This window comes from Apteryx mantelli, chromosome 8 (genome assembly GCF_036417845.1).
Source record: "Apteryx mantelli isolate bAptMan1 chromosome 8, bAptMan1.hap1, whole genome shotgun sequence".
Lineage (NCBI taxonomy): Eukaryota > Metazoa > Chordata > Aves > Apterygiformes > Apterygidae > Apteryx > Apteryx mantelli.
In genome coordinates, this window is record NC_089985.1 from 42,827,577 (window position 1) to 42,846,802 (window position 19,226).

The 19,226-nt window shown below is 44.3% G+C and overlaps 1 long non-coding RNA gene across 1 annotated transcript; it reads right to left on the reverse strand.

The window, feature by feature from the left end:
- Window positions 1-2,588: 2,588 nt before the first annotated feature.
- Window positions 2,589-18,701, reverse strand: LOC106486514 (uncharacterized). The gene is made up of 3 exons (XR_001292888.2): window positions 18,608-18,701; window positions 4,845-4,987; window positions 2,589-3,793 (listed from the first exon to the last, which is right to left on the reverse strand). It is a non-coding gene; the product is annotated as an uncharacterized lncRNA (long non-coding RNA).
- Between the last annotated feature and the right edge of the window lie 525 nt (window positions 18,702-19,226).

The window sequence follows — 19,226 nt, forward strand, 5'->3', positions numbered from 1 at the left end:
CTAATATAATTAAATTTGTATGCAGTAGACAGAAATCACCAAGAAAACATCGCCTTTGGACAGGAAGGTATTTCTTGGAATATGACAGCTATTGAAAAGCAATACCCGCCTATGGTTGCAATACAGTGGTTTAATTCCCATATTTAGAATAACTATTTATCTCAGAAAGGGGTGAGAAGTTAACTGTTGACTAGTGTTAATTTTGTATTGCTGGTGGTTGTATCAGTCAAAAAAAAAATCATGCAGAAGTGAAGGAACTATTTGAGTTATCACTGAAATCCCTGGAAAAAGTTTCCCAGTGTAATCATTAAAACAGGAGTCCCGTTTGGCACTGCATGATCACGGCAGGACTGGGGGCGAGGGAGCGGGCGCAGGCGGTGGCTGCTGGAGAAGAAAGACTCCGGAGCCTTCGGCACAGTTCGTAATCCGTGCAGCTCTGTCAGGGCTCAGTAGACAAGAGGTCCTTAAACAAATAAGATGAAAGAAGTAATCAGTGCATAAATCTCCTCACACTAAGGCATTAGAAGCAAAAATATTTATTAAAGGGTAATATAGTTTTCTAGCTGGAGATGATGCATAGTGCATGGAAGACATAACTTGAATAAACATCGCAGCAGCATCTGCAAAAGCAATGTGATCATCATCAATCTGTATTTCAGAAGAATGAGCAATGCCTCTATGGCAGGTGCTCCCTGTAATAAGAAATCCTTCTATGGAGCATTAAGTTTAAAAATAAACATTGGGGCATTTACATCTGTGAGTTTCCATCAGATAGACTAACCAGAATCAAATAAATAAATAAATAAATAAAGGCAGACAGGAGCAGTATCAGCAAGCAATGAAAACTGAGTGCCTATTGCTGGAAAAACTGAAGCTGTTGGGTTCGTAGGAATGCTGAAAAGCACTGAACAAAGAACAAAGCCCTGGGGAACTACGTTAACTGAGCAGAGTACCTCAATGCATAAAATGCAAGTTGAGACCAGTTAAGTAAATAAGAAGAAAGCTATGTAAACACTGAACTAGGCAATCCAACAAGATGTTTCCATTGATTGGGAAGGGCTGCGTCATCTATTGCATTAAACACAGCCAACAAACCCAGGAACGTGATTCTGAGCTCCCATACGCAGCACGCGGTACCATGCATAGCGTGGTGCGTTTTGCAAGCAATCAGATTTGATGTGTAAATGTGCAAGCGTCAAGAAATCCCTGGACTTAGCTTGTGGCCAAGGAGTACTCCAGACTCAATGGTGACCATCTTGCTTCAGCAGCCTTGAATAAAATCCAGCTGAAGCTTGCTGTAATATAAAAATGATATTACTGGAGAAAAGACTGCAGCTGCAGCGCACACTCCGGTCTCAGAACTTCCTTTTCTTTTTCTTTGCTCAAAGCGGTGTGAAAGGGTCCTGGCGGCAGTCTGGGGGCGGGAGTCAGGATGGAGTGGGCTGCCTCTGGGGCTGTCATTGCAGCGCACGCAGCTGCTGTTATAGGAATTGCCATCTGTATTAATCATAAAAACTGGAGAATCCTTTTGGCAGCATTTTGCAGGAAGAAAAGAAAGTATTTCATTGAAGAAAAAAAGGAAGTAGCCAAGCAAATCACATATCTCTGTGAAGTTACAGTTTGTGCTAAACAAATACAAAAAAACAAGTATTACAAGTACTACAACCTGAAGGAGCTGAAAGCAAAAGAAAAACAAAATGAATCTGTGAATGTTAGTTAAATTCTCATATTTCAGGAATTCACAAGCAGAAGTGAGTGGAAGAGCTCCATATAGGCACACAGCAGATGCTCACAGGACAGTGAAGCAGACTCAGTAGCTTAGCTCTTTTTGAATGCGATTGCAGCTTTTCTCTTTTGCTGCAGAACTTCAGGTACCACATGATTTTCTAATTCAGGCAAGCAATAATAACTTCATGCCCTAACAATGAAGACACAATGGAAGTCGAAATTTTTGGACATTAATGTCCAGTTTATGGAGCCCATAAAGTCAGAGTACCACAACACAAACCACCCTAATTTGAGGTACCATGTGCCACCGTTATTAAAGGACGTTATTAACTTCATTTTGAAAACTCTTAAAAGACAGATCCGCTTTAAAATCCACCAAATGCCCCTTATTTATTCTAATGCAAGGACCCAGATTTCAGCAGCCCGAGGTGCCACGGCGAGGTGTCAGTGAGAGCAGCTGAGCAGTACCTGAACGGACTTCGAGGAGGAGGCGGACTGGAGGGGGGTCCCCCTTCGAAGAGAGCGCCAAAGTCCTTCGCCCCCAGCGCGCCCCAAGTCCTCGCAGCCCTGGCATGCCGTGCGGCTGGGGCACACTGGTCCCACCAGGATCTGGAGGACAAGCCCTCCCCTCCATCTCCTGCCAGCAAATGGCAAACACCAAATACTGCTTTGCTGAGGCAATGGCAGCGGGTGACTCATAAATCCAGGTCAAATTTGGTGAAAAGTTTTAGACTGAAAGCAGAGGAAGGCATTTCAAAATGTACTGAAAAATTTTTAACTTCTCACTTCAGAAATTACTTTTATTTCAGAATTTTAAAAATAAAAATGGGCAAATAGATTTAAAAAGTCTTTTAATTTTATCCAAAGCGCACATTTTTATTTGTGTCCTATCAAAACACAAGGAAACAAAACACAGACAAAACAAAAGGATTCGTGTTTTGGGAAGGCGGTTCAGCATCTGTATTCCAGTCTGAAGTAGTTGTCTGTTTCTGTCTGCTGTTTCTTGTCTGTGAAGGCACCAGCTTATTTCAGTAAATTTTTACAGTTGGACTTAAGAGAAATGTTCCGTATTAACTGTGTAGGGGTCCCTGGATATTCTTTTGGGGCCTAAACTTTGGGTGAGAAAAAGTTCAAGGTAGAGAAGCCTGAGAGCAAAAAATAATTGAACTCAAGTTCAAAAAAAAAGGAAACTATTTTTAAATAGCATAATTCCTGCCTCTTGGGGTTGAAAAATTGATCTCCAATTGCCCATGCTTGCCTCAGATTGCTGCTTTGATCATTACAGCCCGCTGCTAGGCATTTGCAACCTCCAGGGCTGTCTGACTAGAGTCAAGTTTGATAGAGGTTTGAAGAAATGATCACTATTTAGATACAGCTTCTTATTTTTTGAGTGCCATCAGTGTCCTTGAAGCTGCACAGAAATAATAAAGGAAATCTTTGCCTTGAACTCTGCCACTTTATAAACAAACACACAAAGATGTTCATTAATTTAGGCGAGCCAGAGGATTAAAGAATTGTTTTAGTTTTCTTGTATCACTACTTTATTGTTCTCTTATCTATTTCAGTTTTAGTAAAGATTAAGGGAAAGCAGACTTGAATTAAAACATTTCACAGAACAAAGGACCTGAGACAGAAGAATTCCCCAGATGTCTGGCTTAGTTCAATGGTCAGTTGTTTTTGCTTTGTCTTATCCATTATCCAAAAATATTTCTATTACCCACTTAATAACTCTTACAGATGCTTCTCCTCTGCCATTCCTTCTTTTTCATTCCTTCTTCTATTTTTCCTTAACATTTTCTTCCTCTGTTCATCCTTATAATCGTGGCAAATAGAGTTTTACAAATTGAATTGCTTTTTAGTTATAGTTTTAGTATCATAAGAATGTTAATTATGTTTGCTTGTGTATTGGAAGCTATATAAAATATACTGGAAGACCATACACTGTTCTTCACCTCAATATGCAACTCCCACCATTGCTAGTGAAAAAAAAAGTTCTTAAGATTCGAAGACCGTGGCTTTCGTTTCTTTTCTTTTCTTCTACTTTCTCCTTTTCCTTTTCCTTTTCCTGTGGGTAGTATAAAAAGAAAACAAAGTTTAGCTTTCCAACTTAGGGTCTGTTAAAGTACCTCTGAAAGTCAAAAACTAAAAATTCATTTATTCTCACAGCTGTACTGGAAATTTCCATCCCTGTCTTCTCTACAGGGCTTCTCAGTCACCAAAGGCTTTGTGGCATAAGGCTGTAGAAGTTTCACAATTACAGCTTGCCAAAACCTGGAATTTCTTCTCTTCAGAAAGTCTGGCTTTCAGACATATTCTCATTCCATTGAAATGTCTCATGCCAAAATAAAACCTTTGACTGTGTTTGAGGGAATGGGAATTTCTTTGTTGTTTGTTTGGGGAAAAAAAATATGCATTTTTTTCTAGAATAAGGAGCATTTCTCCCGGGTTGCCCGGAGGCTGGCAGGCTGCCCCGTCTGTGGGGTCCCCGGTGCTCTCGGGGCAAAGGGAGTGGGGAGCCTGGGGCCACGTGAGAATCCCGGGCTCTGCGGGGCCGAGATCTGGGCACCTCTGGGGACCTGGAGCCTTTGTAGTCACTGAGGGCATTTCATGGAAAATCCTCTTCCCTCCAGCTGCTCGGTGGATCTGCTAGCTCTTTCCTCCCACAGATGTAGGGGCTGAGGGTCACGGAGGCTCCTGCCTCTACTCTCTGTGGGGAATATTTCTTTGGGCTGACATTTCCACAGGAACAAAAGAAGTTGTACACTCAACTTCTACTGCATTTCAATGTAATTTGGATGATTAATTTTCTTTTGTTCCCGTGGAAATTTCAGCCTCCTTTCATGTGTGCCCAGAAGTCCCTGGAGCATAATTTGGCTGGTTAGGCTGTGTGCAGGGTGGAGGATTTGGCCTCATACATTTTCTCTAAGGACACTCGAACAACACAGATTTCATCACAGAATTTCTCCATCCATGTAACATAAAGCAAATATAAATCTACCTTTACAAAAGTAGCAAATCCTGCTACCTGCTACCATTTGGTGTTCATACCTTTTTATTGCTTATAAAGATTGATATCTCTGCCTCAAAGTGAGGGAAGATAAAACAGTATCACTGACCTTGTTATAAGTGGTTTAACGTAGTATGCTGGGAAAACAGGTGTTTGTATAGTGGGAAAATCATCATTAAAGTTGATAACGTTCTTCCATTGTTTGACCAAATAGGTTCCTGAGGGCTTACGTGTCAGCAGCAAAACCTTGTTCTGTATAGAGAGTTAGATAAGGGGTAGAAAAGTAGTGAATTATAAACAATCCAGCAAAAAAGATATAATGGTAGAAAATGAATTAAAATTATACCCAGCAGTTTTCATGAAATGGAGTAGAATGCTATGCATGATACTGCTTTGCTCTTGAAAGCAGAAGTGCATTTGCTGTCATTATTCTAGGAAGCTGAACAGCATAAAACAAGATATACTAATGCCAATGCTTTTGACAGTAGCTAAAATAGCCTGCAGCAGCTTTCTGTACTTTACTTGTTAGTGTTACGTAAAATTAAAAGACTGGCTTGAGGAAATCTACAGGGGATTGTTCCTATCAAATAGGAGTGAGAAAAGAAACATTCAGCTAGTTCTCTTTTTCAATTTTTTTCTTTTTATTTTAGAAGAAAATCCAGAGCAATGTTATATGGAAAGAATGTTCCTATGACACTGCTGAGATATGTAGTATCTCCATTTGCTGAAAAAAAGGACAGACTCATATAAATTATTTATGATTAATATATTATATTTTACCAGACTAATTTAAGGATAGAAATTTCAGTATTTCTTTACATCATTATGGAGGAGTGAAAAAAGCATAAGCAGCAAATACGTGCTGCTAATAGTCAGGTGGAGGGGCTCTTTAGGTGAGAAAAGGAAGACACTCCAGTGACTCGTTTGTGGTATCCCATGTGAGACACAGAAGGAGCTTTGGGATCTGCCATCTAGCATGGTTCTCAGCTGCCAAAATCCAGTCTACACTCACAGTCTGAATCCATTCTTGTACAAATATATGTACTTCAGAGTAACCAAGAAGGTTAATAAAGTTAGCCATGGAGGTAAGGCAAGCCTGATTTTTCAAAGGGAAGGATCATTAACTACATATATACATGTTTCCTATATAATTACCAACATATATGCATATATATATATTTATATATTATGAGAAACAGCCCTCAACTCCTCTGCCTCCTAACTGGACTGCAGGACTGCAGGATTGTTCATTGGCTCCCACAGTTTCATGCCTGGCGCTGTGGTCCTTCTTTCCTCCCTGCTCCCGACACTGGCAGAACAGTGAACAGAAAATCAGTGGACTTTTCAGATCTGAACTTCAGGGAAAAAGAACAACAAAAAAAAAAAAACAAAAGAACCCCCAGACTTCACTTCATATTAAGGCCAGTCCAGCAGATGAAGCGAGATAATGAGGTAAATGCAGCCACGTTTATATCTGTGATTATGTGTTCATTCACATGTGTACCACAGATCACAACAAATAAGGCTCACAGTGACACTGCTTAGGTAAAGTAAATCCACTTTTATTCCTCTCACCTAATTTGGGTCACTTTTGGGCACAGGCCCCAGGAATACCTCGCTCACTGAAGGGCCAGAACATTACGTACTGACAAGATCAGATAGATCAGCAGTTGGAGAAAAGTGTCCAAAGTCTGCTGACAATTGTTGTTTCTCAAACACTTAATATTTTAAAAAATTAGAGGTTAAGTAATGCAGAGAAGAGCTGACCATGCAATTGCAACATAGAAATATAAAGAGTACCGCACTTTGTATATGAAGCAAATATGTTAAGAGCTGGTCACTGAGGGTAAAGTGCAGTTCTGGCTACCGGTATCTGATAATAGATCAGCTTGTATCCAAGGTCTGCGAAAAAACCCTGACAGACACTCAGAGCGGTGGAGGAGTCTGGATCAACCCTTGACAAGCCATTGTCCATCAGTGAAAATTACCCAGTTCAGAACAAAGATAATAGAACGAGCATTTTTAATATGATGAACATTGAAGAAAATCTGAAATAGTAACATCAGCACTCAAAGAAAAGTTAGGGTTTCAGAGATTACAGATGAATAATACCCAGCATATACAGTGATGTTCACACACTCACTGAAGGCAAATGTAAAATAAAAAACATGCATAAAAATGGGAAAAGCCCAAATTTGCAAGAGTAATAAGGAAAAGCATATCCATTATTGAGTAAAAGAGTGGGGCAAACTTCATTTTTGAATGGTATATTTTTAGGTCTACACAGATGGTCTGGAGAGAAAGACTTGGCCTTCTTGAGAAGCATAGCCATAGACCTGTATATTTTAGCTTGCAAAAAGCCTAGGTTCTTTCCTGAGACGACCTTGCTTATAACATACTACATCTAAACGTGTGGCTATACATATGAAATCGAAAGTGGATCTATTTTCAGACTCATTGGCCCTGAATGATTTCTGAAGGCCACAGGTCCTAAATTCTAAGAAGAGGCAAGCTCATTCCCCTACCTCCAGTGCACCTGGGAAGTGCCTGTAGCTTTTAAAACCAGAGAGCCTAATGGTGTCCACAAAACAATAATATACTCTGCAGATTGTGCACGAGGAGTCCATGATGCTGCCAGTGCGGGAGCTATAACCTGGGGATAAGAACTGAAACGTGTCACTGCAGAAGTTGTTCGTCTGCAGGCTAATACATAAACACTGCCTTAGTGGCTACGTATCCGAATAGGAACTGGGCAAATTTACAACACACCTTTAAGGGTATTAATGTTACAACCCTTTCCTTGACATCGCTTCGCAGTGAAGAAACAGCCGACTCTTTGAAGGAGCCCTCACCTTGCCGCCCCCGTCTCAGCACGCCGAAGGTGCTGCGTGACACCCCGTGGCGGAAGGGCTGGTCGACAACCCCAGGAGCTCGTGCTTCGCGGGCACCCACGCTGCTGCTCTGAGCCCAGCCAGCCAGCTCAGCTGCCAGGGAGAAGCAGCAAAAAAGGTCTCCAGCGTTATTGCACTCCATCAGTTTCCCCAATCACTTCAGCCAATTAGTTCTGAGGACTTTTTGATTAAATCTACATAAAGTGCACCCTCCTTCCCTCTATTCCTTGTTATATATGCTGGATTATTACTATTTCTTGTACAGCACTTTTTGCGAGCACTGATGATTTGCAGCTGCAAAGGATCTTATTATGCCTTCAGCAGGCCTTCCAGAACGCGTGCGAGGATCACAAGTCCCCAGGTTCCTCCATCTCCCAAGTGGATTTACCTGCCACATTCTTTGTGGTGAACCGTTATTATTACTATTTTTAGAGACATGCAGCTTTTGAATGGTTTTATTCCCATTTGAGAGAACACCTTCAGTAGATTCACTGTTAATAGCTTTACAGCCAGAGCAGGGCCTGCCCGACAGAGTTTGCACGCTCCAGGCTGGCGGGTGTCCGTGTGAGCTTGCTCGCCACGGGAATGTCGCGAGACTCCGCTGCGCCGAATCCGAACCCCGGCTGCTCTTCGCGTGTGGTGGCACTGTGTGGCGAGCCAGGGGTCGGGTCTTGGGCGCTTGCTCAGGATCCTGAAACAGAGAGAGTTCAAGCCTGATGCTCAAGTTTAAAGTAAGATAGCAAGTGTTACGTGAGAGTGCAAGAATGTATGAGGGCACTCTTAGATTAAGAGCTGGTTAAACTGCCTGCATATCTATCAGAACGAAGATAGAAGCATAAAAGAACAAGCTACAGCACCAATTTCTTTCCTCGAGACAGTACGAAAGTTCACACAGAAAAGATTTTTCCATAATATGAAACAAGTGAAATATATTTAAAAGGAAATGGAGAAATTCTGACCTGAAAAACATGGCCATAACTCTGAATGAATTAAATGAAACTGGAAGGCCTATTTCCAAGAGCACAGGTTCATATTCAGACAACTTGATCGTAAAAGTAACTATTAATTACTAGGGTTGCTGCACCGATAAGAAGTATCCCCCTTTGAACAGTAGTTGCTAATGATGACTGATATTTCCAAGCCAACTAATTGGTGCAATTATATGAGTGGCATTTCCTGTGGCACGGTGTGAGACTAGGAATTCTAGTGCAGGCTACGTTAAAGCTGTTTTAGCAGGCACTAACATAGCTTCAATGGTTTCGATAGGAAAGTTTTGTTGATATACTAAGGGTTATAAATTCACAAAGGTCCACTCTGCTGATGGGCCCTAGCAATGAACCCAAGCAAGCCAGGTTTATTCAAACACAAACTACGACACTTTACTTTGTGAATTGGGGGATCCAAATTGTGAATGACATTGTAGATGATGAACAAAACATAGGCTACACGCCACAGGCTCTACTTTGCCTTTTTGACTGTTTTCCTTTTTTTTTTTAATTGTACATTAACAATTTAAATATGGATTGCATTTACATAATAAAATAATTTTCCATTATTTAAATCCTACTGTTGTATCATGCATGTTGGCTATCTGAGTACATGAATATAATGATCCCTTCTAGCCTTAAAAACCATCAGATGAGTGGGACAGCTCTTCAGCTGGTCCCACCCAGCTAGTTCTATTGCTTTTGAATGTGCATATGCTTATTTTTATGACTTTGTATCAGCCCCATATAAACATGCTTGTCCATCAAAATATGAATTTGTCCATTCATCCAAAATCTGATTTTGGGAAAAATATGAATTTTGGAATCTGGATATCAACTTCCCTTATTTGTGAAAGTCAGACTGCACCATCTCTTGCCCTTTAACTTCAAAAATGAAACTATGGTTACAGTAACCAGCATATATTAAAGAAACACTTTCTTCAAGTCTTTGCCTTCAAAGATATTTTTGGCTTTAAATGTTTTATGTAGTCCAGAATGCCTTTAAAATAATTATGTATACATTATAATGCACATTTTATCAGGAATGGTTTCATTATTCCTGACATTATCTCTTAGTTTACAAATACAGGACAATGCAGGAGACAGAGATCACTTCCTGCTTGCTAACATAATTTCATTCTTTCCTCCAATTTTATTGTGCTGAACCACATTTGAATGGACAGGAAAAAGAATAGGTAAAGGATTATGTGAAAAGCCATTGTAAACTTCCTGTAAAGTTGTCAAATACAGAAATATGTCTGTAAATCTAAATGGCCGGAATCTTACATGCATTCCTTCTGGCTAAACCTTATTTCACGGTGTTGTTTCACCGAGGATGTCCACATTGTCTTTTGAGGGGCATTTCCAACTACTGGAAAAACAGATTAACTCTGTCCAAACATCCCTGCAAGAGTAAGTCCCGACGAGGCGGTGCAGAGAACCGGGGCGGGTGAGCGTGCTGCGGCTCCGGGGTGGGCAGGGGGGCACCGAGGAGCTGTTGCGCGCTGCCCACGGGCTGTGCCGGAGACCCTGGGCGCCCGCAATACAGAGGAACCTGCCGCCACCACCAAGCGTGGGGGCGGTAGGACTCAGCTCACAGCAAGTAGCAGTGAAATGCATGGTTTCAAGTCTCCTGATAGGCATTAAAAAAAAAAAAAAAGCCAAACCTCATACTAAAAGCCAAACCTTATATTAAGTGTACTTTGGAAAACTGCGACCCACTTCGGAACAACTCACAACATCACAGCTAGCTGGCACCAGCCACATTTTTAATTTTTACTGTCCCAGTTTATGATGATTTAATAATGTGCATTGTCAAATTTTGCCTTTTAATTTTAATTGCCAAATTTCATCTTTGAAGAATATTTTTCAATATCAAGAATGTAAATAGAAATAGGGCTGAAGAGGAATAATATGAATAATTCAACCTTACAATATGCAAGTTTTATACTTGGAAATGAGTGATTCACTCCTACTGTATATTCAGTCATCACAAAGTGCAGACATTAAAATATGGAAAAAAATGTGAATAAGCCATAATTATTTAATAGCATTGTAAGATTATAATTTTTAGATTGTATTTTAATTACAATGTATCTTACAGCGTGAATTTTATGTCTTGAGTTTACAAAGGAGCTAGCTTACTTCAAAACAAAGAACTGTCTGGTGTCAGCTAACTACGACTGATATGTTTGTCAGTCATCCTTAAGTGGGTCGTGGCTTCCTCTAAGGGCTTCATATAGATTTCTTGTTGCCCAGTCGGAAATCTGACATTGCATATAATGCAGGTGTTTTCTAATGGGAGTTGCAAAACCATTTGATCTATTCATTTGAGTACATAACCACGATTAGGCAGTGGAAGTCCACCCTAAATCCTTCCAGACACAAGCTCTTTAGCTATTATGCCATGAGCCATAGGAAATTGGTGTGTAATGATCGTTAACAGCCGTGATTTTCCTCACAGGCTCACCTACGTGGACCAGGAATTAGCCCACGGATATGACGGTGGATAAGCTAAAGACAAAGAAGAATCACTTCCAAATTTATGGCATTAAGTTACCCGGGTTTTACATTTTTGCTGGAGGCTGGGTGGCTGATCCAGCTTGCTTTGACGGTGGGAGCGGGAATCTCGTCCACAGCATCGTCATGTACGAGGTGGTGGCCGTGCGGGAGGCCGAGGCGGTGCGTCCGGCTGACCGTGCTGGCAGCCCTGCCGACAGACGCCCGCGGCGGGCGAGCGGTCCCCACGGCCGGCCGGATCCGCCCCGCGCGGTGGGACGCTCCCTGGGCCACGGCAGCAGCGAGTCCTGCCCCGGGGGCCAAGTCCCTGCTTTCCAGTCGCGCTCTGCTGGAGTCTGCGCCGGCCCAACGCCAGCGCTAGCAGAAAGAGGAAAAACGTATCATCTCCATCTAGGTACGCCCAGAGGATTTGGTCTTTTCTGAGCAGAGAAACAGCACACTGTGCTCAACACTGCGCCTACGATTTTACATCTGAGTGATTTTGATATTATGAATGCCAGATATCTAGTACCAACTTCCAGCTCTCTCTGAAGGAGAACTTGCAGTGCTGCAGGTGTACCTGTGATTTAGATTCTTCTACAGAAATTCATCCTGTGAATGAAAACTCTTCCAGTAATGTTGTCCCCCCCCCACACCCCTCCAAAAATAAGTAAAACGTCATCTGGAAAAAAGCAAACACATCCCAGCCAGTTGTGACTTTTTTTGGTAACTTGACCTTGGCCATACTGAATGTTTTAAGAACGGTAACCAATATTTCTTCCATTTTTTCTTTTCTTTTCTCTCTTACAGCACAACTGACAGCAAAATGATCCTGAGAGATTCAGATTTGGGCTGTTCCCGCAGGATCGGCAGCAAACGGGCTCCGCGGCAGCAGCGTCCATGGCCTCCCCAGGCTGGGGAGGGACAGAGCAAATGCCCGGCACTGCTTGTGCAGGCAGCGGGAGCGGAGGAAGAAGACCGGGAGCGCTGCCCGTGAACACTTCCTTGGGAGAAAGTCGTTTCGCAAGCCCTTTCGTGAAGCTGCGGAATCAAAGGTACGTCTTTCCCTTTCCACCGCCAGACCCAAAGGGCTTTGACCAGGCGACGGCTCGGCCGTGGGACGGGTGAGGGTGAGGTGAGGGCTGCGCCGCCGGGCCGCCGCCGAGGAGCGGGATGCCTCGCTGCCAGTTAGATCAGTGCTGAAAACCATTAACAATCTTATCCGCGCTCCAGACAAGTGGAATAAATACTCTATAAAGAAAATGAGCAGAGAGGCCTTAATTTCCATGGCACATTCACCATAAATCATTAAATGAAAATTAAACGTAAATTTGAGGAAACAAACTGACACTATAAACATTTAGGTTTTTAGATTTACGGAAATAGTAGCAAGCAAAGGTACAGAAAAGGGTCTGTAGCATAAGCATAAACACAAATATTTATATTTATGCATAACCATATTTATAGATATAAAGAAAAATCTAAACATATGCATTATTCTTAATACACTCCTTTATAAACACCTGTTTTTCCTACAAAAAGGGAGCCTACATGTATTTTCCGAGGCTGTTTAGGTTTACCAAGTAACAGACTGCGGTTTAAAGAGCTACGCAAGGGTTTTCGGTCTGAACCGACCCGGACAGAGCACTTGTGGGTCTTGCTGCGCCTGCTCGTCCCTCTGCCTCGGGCCTTGGAGGCGTTTATATCGCGAGAGCGCGGGGTGTGAAACCCCCCGGCGGCGACGGCGGGGCAGCCCGCGCTTCCTGCTGCAGCCTGCTTATCGGGCACGCTTGGTACCCCGAGAAAAAAAGGGACGGTTAAAGCTAATCAAAACGCGGTGAGAAACAAATTGTTTCTCTCTTTTCCGTACAACATGAAAATAATTGCTTCTGTGGCTCCCACAGTGATTTACAGTATATATAAGTGAGCACGCACCCTGATAGGCAGATGTCTGATGGCAAGTTACGATAAATATTCATACACATAGTTAATACTAAAACATTTTCTTCTCTACTACTTCCACTTATTTCTGGTTGCTGGAGAGGTAGACATATTAAAATATTAATTTTCCGCTTTACTGGAATGATTTCAGAGTCAAGTGCCATTAGAATTCTGAATGTAAATATGAGAAAAGAGGATATGACTTGCACTAATCCTCCTCACTGGCTTTGAAAAAAGTTTATTTATTTGCAGTTTTTTTTGGAAACTTCTTCAGATTTTACCAAAATGCTTTAGAGAAGGTTTATGCCAGATGTGTATCAAGAGAGACCTCACAGGTCTGCGGATGCTGTTTTCTGTCTTAGAGGCAGTCGCATTTGGGGATCTGAGGGAAATGCGTGTGGATTAAAACCTTCCTGCCTGGCCATGCAGGCTTTACGTGTCCGTAGTATTTAGAGTGTATGATTGAGCCATTTACCCTGCAATTGAGATAACGCTTTCTGAGTATATTGTCATTTGCACTTCTTGTAGCACTGTCTTTGACATGCGAGAAGTAATCTGTCAATGAAAGGGGTAATCTGCTCAAAGTGAAAAACAGGCAGAAGGTTAAATTTCGCATTTTTCCACTGAAATTGCACATAGTTCCTTGCAAATGGCCAACTTGGTATTATCATTGAAATATGTGTATTCAGTTCATTTATTTATTAAAATTCATCTCCTTGGCTGAGACATCAGAGGAAATAGCATTTTATGACTTCTCAAGAAATTTCAGCTAAACTTGTTCCACCATGAGAAAATGGATCCCATTCATGTTTTGGCCAAGATGCAATGTTCAAAGTAGTAAAGTTCAGTGCTTTGATTTGGGCTCAGCCTTCGTGCAGTGATTTGATATTAAAAAGTAAAATTGAGTGTTTTCTTTCTCTAGAAAAAAAGCAAATAACAGTACTCTGAGCAGGCAGCAGAAAAATGGGTTATGAAGGCAGACAAAATATGTGGAAACAATAATGTTCAATTTTAATTAAAAGATAGCATTTCAGGAGGGGAGTGGTTTTTTACATATTTTTGTGTCATAATGTAGGCTGTTTGTTCATTTTGTGGAATTTGTTATCATACAACTTGGTTTAGGCAGGTGGGAAAAAGGAGCTTGGGTACTGTTTAAAACAAAAAAAAATGCTGTCTCTCTTTAATAAGTCTAGTTCAATCATTATTAAATCTTTTGGTAAATATCTAGAAGAAATTAGGTCTCCCAGTGTTTGTGCCCAAGGAGATCAAGGAGAGAAAGATGAAGTCAGACAGCGCGCAGGTAAGTAAACAACTGCAGTTTTTTTATTTCAGATCATGGATGGAGCGGATCACCTCTAGCCAAATACAGCAATATAAACAAAAGCCACGCACGCACAGGCGAGCGGTGCTGCGGGCGCTAACTCCTCCAGTTCTGCGCAAGCCGGCAGAACCCCCCTGTGCACAGCGTGAGAGCGCGAGCGCCTCGATTTGTCCTCGCTTTTCGGCAAGCGCTCCGCCTCGGAGCCTCCCCAGCGGCTCCCGCCTGGGCCGGTAGCAGCTTCCCCTCCGCGCTCGGGGTGTTTTCGGTGCCTCGCTGCAGTCGCCGGCCGCCGCGGGGCTGGGCTGGACCGAACCGTGGCCGGGCGCCTCCGCACCAGCTGCGCCCAGCCTTACGCCCGCGCTGTCGGCAGGTTTGCGGGGCGAAGCTGGGGGACGGCTCCCCTTTCGGACGTGACTCGGGCGCCTCTTGGGAGCTGCGCGTGAATCCTGAACGCTTTGCTCTGCGGTCGGCTCCGGGGCCGGGAGGCGCGGCAAACGCCGGGGATCGCAAAGCGAACGCTGCAAGGCGAAACGCGTGGCCGCTGGCGACGGGCACGTGCACTTCAGCCGCGCTGCTCCGCGGTCCCTGGCTGCCCCGGCGCGTGCAGGAGCGACGGGGAGCAGGAGGAGGAGGAGGAGGAGGGCGGCAGGGCTGGTGTCACGCCGCCGCGGCTCTCGCGCACGCTCCCCCGCTGGCTTTCCCACCGGCTGGAAATGCGTCGAGGAAAACCAGGCTCTTGCAGGCACAGGCGGCTGCCGGAGCAGCCTCCCGGTCCCTCGGGATACCCAGCTGCCACGGAGCGCTGCAGGGCACAGCTCTGCCGGCGCGCAGCCGGGAGCGGGGCAGCAGCCTCCGGCACCCTCCTCTCCGCTCCCGGACGGTGCGGATGCTCGCCGGCGCTCCGGCGCGCACTCCGCAGGGGCCTGTCCGGTGTCCGGAGACTGGATGTGGGGCCGAGAGGGCTCCGGGTGCCCCGTGGCTGCATCCTTGGGACCTCCCCAGCCACGGCCCGGTGACCCCCCGCTGCGGGGTGAGGTGCGAACACCCCTCTCCCAGACCCTCCCTTTTTATTTAATTATTTGATTAAGTAAAACGTTAAATCCCTCGAACTGTACTGCTTCATTTTGCTTTTTTGTTTTTGAAGCATATGCGTGTAATGTGTAATTCCAATGACCTGCAACTCTGTAGATCTGGAGAAAGGCATGAATTACTCCCTCTTGGCTTTCGTTCCTGCCGGACGGGCTCTGCTGTATTCCCCGAGTCAGCGGTACAATCTCTGGTAAGCCCCCAAAGACATATGTAACACTTATAATATTAATGCAAGAGTCTCCAAATATTATGCGGTTCCATAGCGTTTGTCACAGATGGCTCTAGAAGAAATTTGCTGCTATTATAAGATCACATTTAAAATTTTGATATCTGCTTTGAAAGGGCAAACTCTGCCTGTTGACAAATAATAAGCGGCCCTTTTGTATTCCGTTCCATTCTTATCCATTTTTCATGCTTTTGCAAGGTGAAGCTTTCTAATCAGGGAAAAGTAGCATGGGCAGCAGCAGATAATATATTTTGATGGAGGTTTGTAATGAATATGGTATTTATTAAGACACAAGTCATTAAAAGAAGCCTTGCATGGTTGTTCCACATTATTTTATTGATTTTTTTAAATGCATGAATCAAGGCAAGGATTATACTTTACAAGAAACATTTCTATTTCTAATCTTTAATTTGATATTGCATCATCGTATTTGTTGATTTGTGCCACTTAAGGTTTTGGGTTTTTTTCCTGTACACATGCTGTGAATTCTGAACTCGGTGCACGCTTCGAAAGAAAAGGACTCAAGCTGTAAAGAGCAACGATGAAAGTTTGGGGAACGGATTGACGTCACTGGTTTTATTTTCAATGCTTTTTTGTGTACGTGCACACACAGGGTGATCTTGCTGCCGCTGAAGTCAATTAAAAAGCTGCTCGCTGTTGCAGCAGGGCAGGAAGAAGCTCCTCATGGGCATAACAGATACCAAATGGATGGTCCTGGGCAATGAAGAATTATCTTCACCCACAGAATAAATGCAGCCTGGGCACCGGCAGAGAGAATTCCCTCAGATTTCTCTCCAGTATGTATTAATCAGCGCTGGAGCTAATACACTGTGACTGTGCTTTCGACGGGGGGATTCGCCCCCTCCTCCTCCTCCAGCGCAGCCCTTGGCTTCACTGCTCAGGCTGCTGTTCAGCGGACTGTGCAGCTGTGTGAACCCGGTGTTTTTGGAAAATATGACACTCGGAGAACGGCCTGGTTTAGCAGGAAGCCATACGATGCTATTACTTACCACTATCTGTCATTTCCCATTTAGACTGTGGTTAACCTAGCGATTGTTTTTGCTTGACATCTGCAGTATAGCGGGATAGTTTTCTGCCTTCCTATATATCAAAATATCTATTTTTTTTTAATAAAAAAGCTAGGAAAAAGAAATTAAGATTAGACTTTCAAAGCACTGTCTAAGCTGCCTGGGGTCCTGTAACTACAGCCTGAAGGAAGCTGGCTGAAGAGCGTCACACAAACGTGAAGACGGCCGCTGACCACAGTGGGCCCCGGGAGGCAGGGGGTGCTGGGGAGGACGCGACTCCGCGGGGCTGAAGAAGGAGGATCCATAGCAGACGCGCTTATTTTATTTTGTTCCTTTGGTTGTATATTATTTTTCTCATTTTATTGCCTTGCTTTCATTTATTATATTTATAATAATATAATATATTGACATTATGTTTAAATAATGCATAAATTATATATAAAATTATAAACTTCACATATAGAATGAATAGTTTATGTATATAATAGGATATTTGTGTATATAACTTTATATATAAATATATATTATATGTTAGACTATGTACCTTTATACAATATAATATTATTTATGTGTTATTTTATACATTATGCACGTGTGTGCACGCATGCACACACACACGCACACAACCTATTTTCAGCGGTGCTGTGCTAACCAGCAGTGCTGTGGGACAGGGGTCTGCACGGTTGGTGCTTTAGACACGCAGATAACGTTTGCATTTCTTTAGCGATAGGCACAAAATTAATGATTAGGAAGAACATTTCAAATACAGTTTTAAATGAATTGGTTAAAAATAGATTATTGTTTTCTATATCTGATACAAGTCTTTTGTGAAGAAACACAAAAAAAAGGAACGCAGTGTGCTTTAATCCCTTACCTCAGCTCGAATGAGCTGTGTCGCGATCAAGGATGACGCGCGGTTTACTGCGCGTCTGCGGTTTTTGCCTGCGGCTGCTCTCGGGGACGAGCAGGAAGCTCTTGGCCGCCGTGAGCCGAGCGCGGCTCAGAGCGGGCCAGGACGAAAGGGGACCGCGAGCGACTTGGAAGCACGCCGGCCCTAGCCCTGCTCCCGCCTGGACGTGCCGGTGCAAGCCCTCCGGAGAGGGCTGCCGGCTGCGAAGCGATGGATCGCACCGTGCGGCGCTGCCGCCGCCGCGGCGGGTTGCAGAAGCGAGCGAAGCCCGTGGCTAAGGAGCGACTGCAAGCGTGTGTGTCCCAGCGCACACGGAGGGGAAGCGGGACACGAGCAGCGCATCGCTATCACACTCGGAGAGAAGATGGAGGAAACACTGTTATCTCCAGCTCTCGAGTTTCTGGAGAGACTCCTACCACCCCTTCCGCGCTCTTAAAAACACAGCAGATTAAACAGTGTGTGTATTTAAAAACGCATATCGTTAGTCCATTGAATGAGCCAACCACACTATTTTTCAAATACTCATTTAACGATTAACAAACTCCTGCAATAGATGTTGTGCTTGACAAGACTTTCTGTTGTGGCCCCGTGCGACTAATCGCGGCCCCCGTGGGGCCCCGGCGCGAGCGTTCGCCGGGGTCCCGCCGAGCAAGGGACCGGTTGAGACGCCGCTGATGCGGGCGGCGGGAGGGGGAAGGAGGGGAAGCGCGGGCCGGGCAGCGAGCTGGGCGATACACCCGCTCCCGCGGGATGCTCCCCCCTGCCCCGTCATCCTAACGGGATTCCCGTGAATTTTTACGAGACAGAGACCTGCCCCGCTCCCGGCCGCTCCCCAGCAAAAGGCCTTTGGGTCTGCAATGTCGGGATTGGAAACCAGGAGGGTGTTGAACTCTCCGGAGTATTTCAGGATGGAAAATAGCTCGCCCCGCTTTGCCACGTGAGCCGTCATCGCCTGATTCCCCAGCAACGTCTGTTACTTACTTGGTTTGTGCTACCGGCGTCGCGCTTCCGGAGAGCCCTGCAGGTTATTACCCCCCGGGGAAGGAACCACAGCGCTCCGCAGGGAGCCAGAGTCGCTTGCTGAACTGCGGATGTGTTTTCCAGCACCTCGGCTGAGAGCAGCACGGATCTGACGGGATGCATCCGGGAGGGGCAAAAGCGTATTGCTGAGGAGGACAAAACAGAGACGGAGCTGAACGAGAAAGGAAGCCTGTAATGGGGATTTCTGCAGCCTGTCCCACAGGCTCCGGCTGCCTAAATTATGTGCTATTTAAGAGTGAATAATCTACTTCAGATAATCTATTTAATTTGTCCTCAGTGTCTCTGTTAGTACTTCCAGGAGCTCCCTGATTTTTGTATCTATTCATCTTCAGCAATTCCTAATATTTCTCAAAATAAAACTTAGGAGTATTCGTCACTTGGATTTTTAATATTTAAAATGCTTTGACGAATTCAGTGTGCGGTATATGAAAATCACAGTTTACAGCAGCTTCAGGCAACCTCGCTGAGACTCGTGGGTCCGTTTTGGAGGAGGTGAGGAATCGCACCCCCACGTCGCTGCGGCAGCACCGCTGGGTGCGCACGGAGACGCCGGGAATGG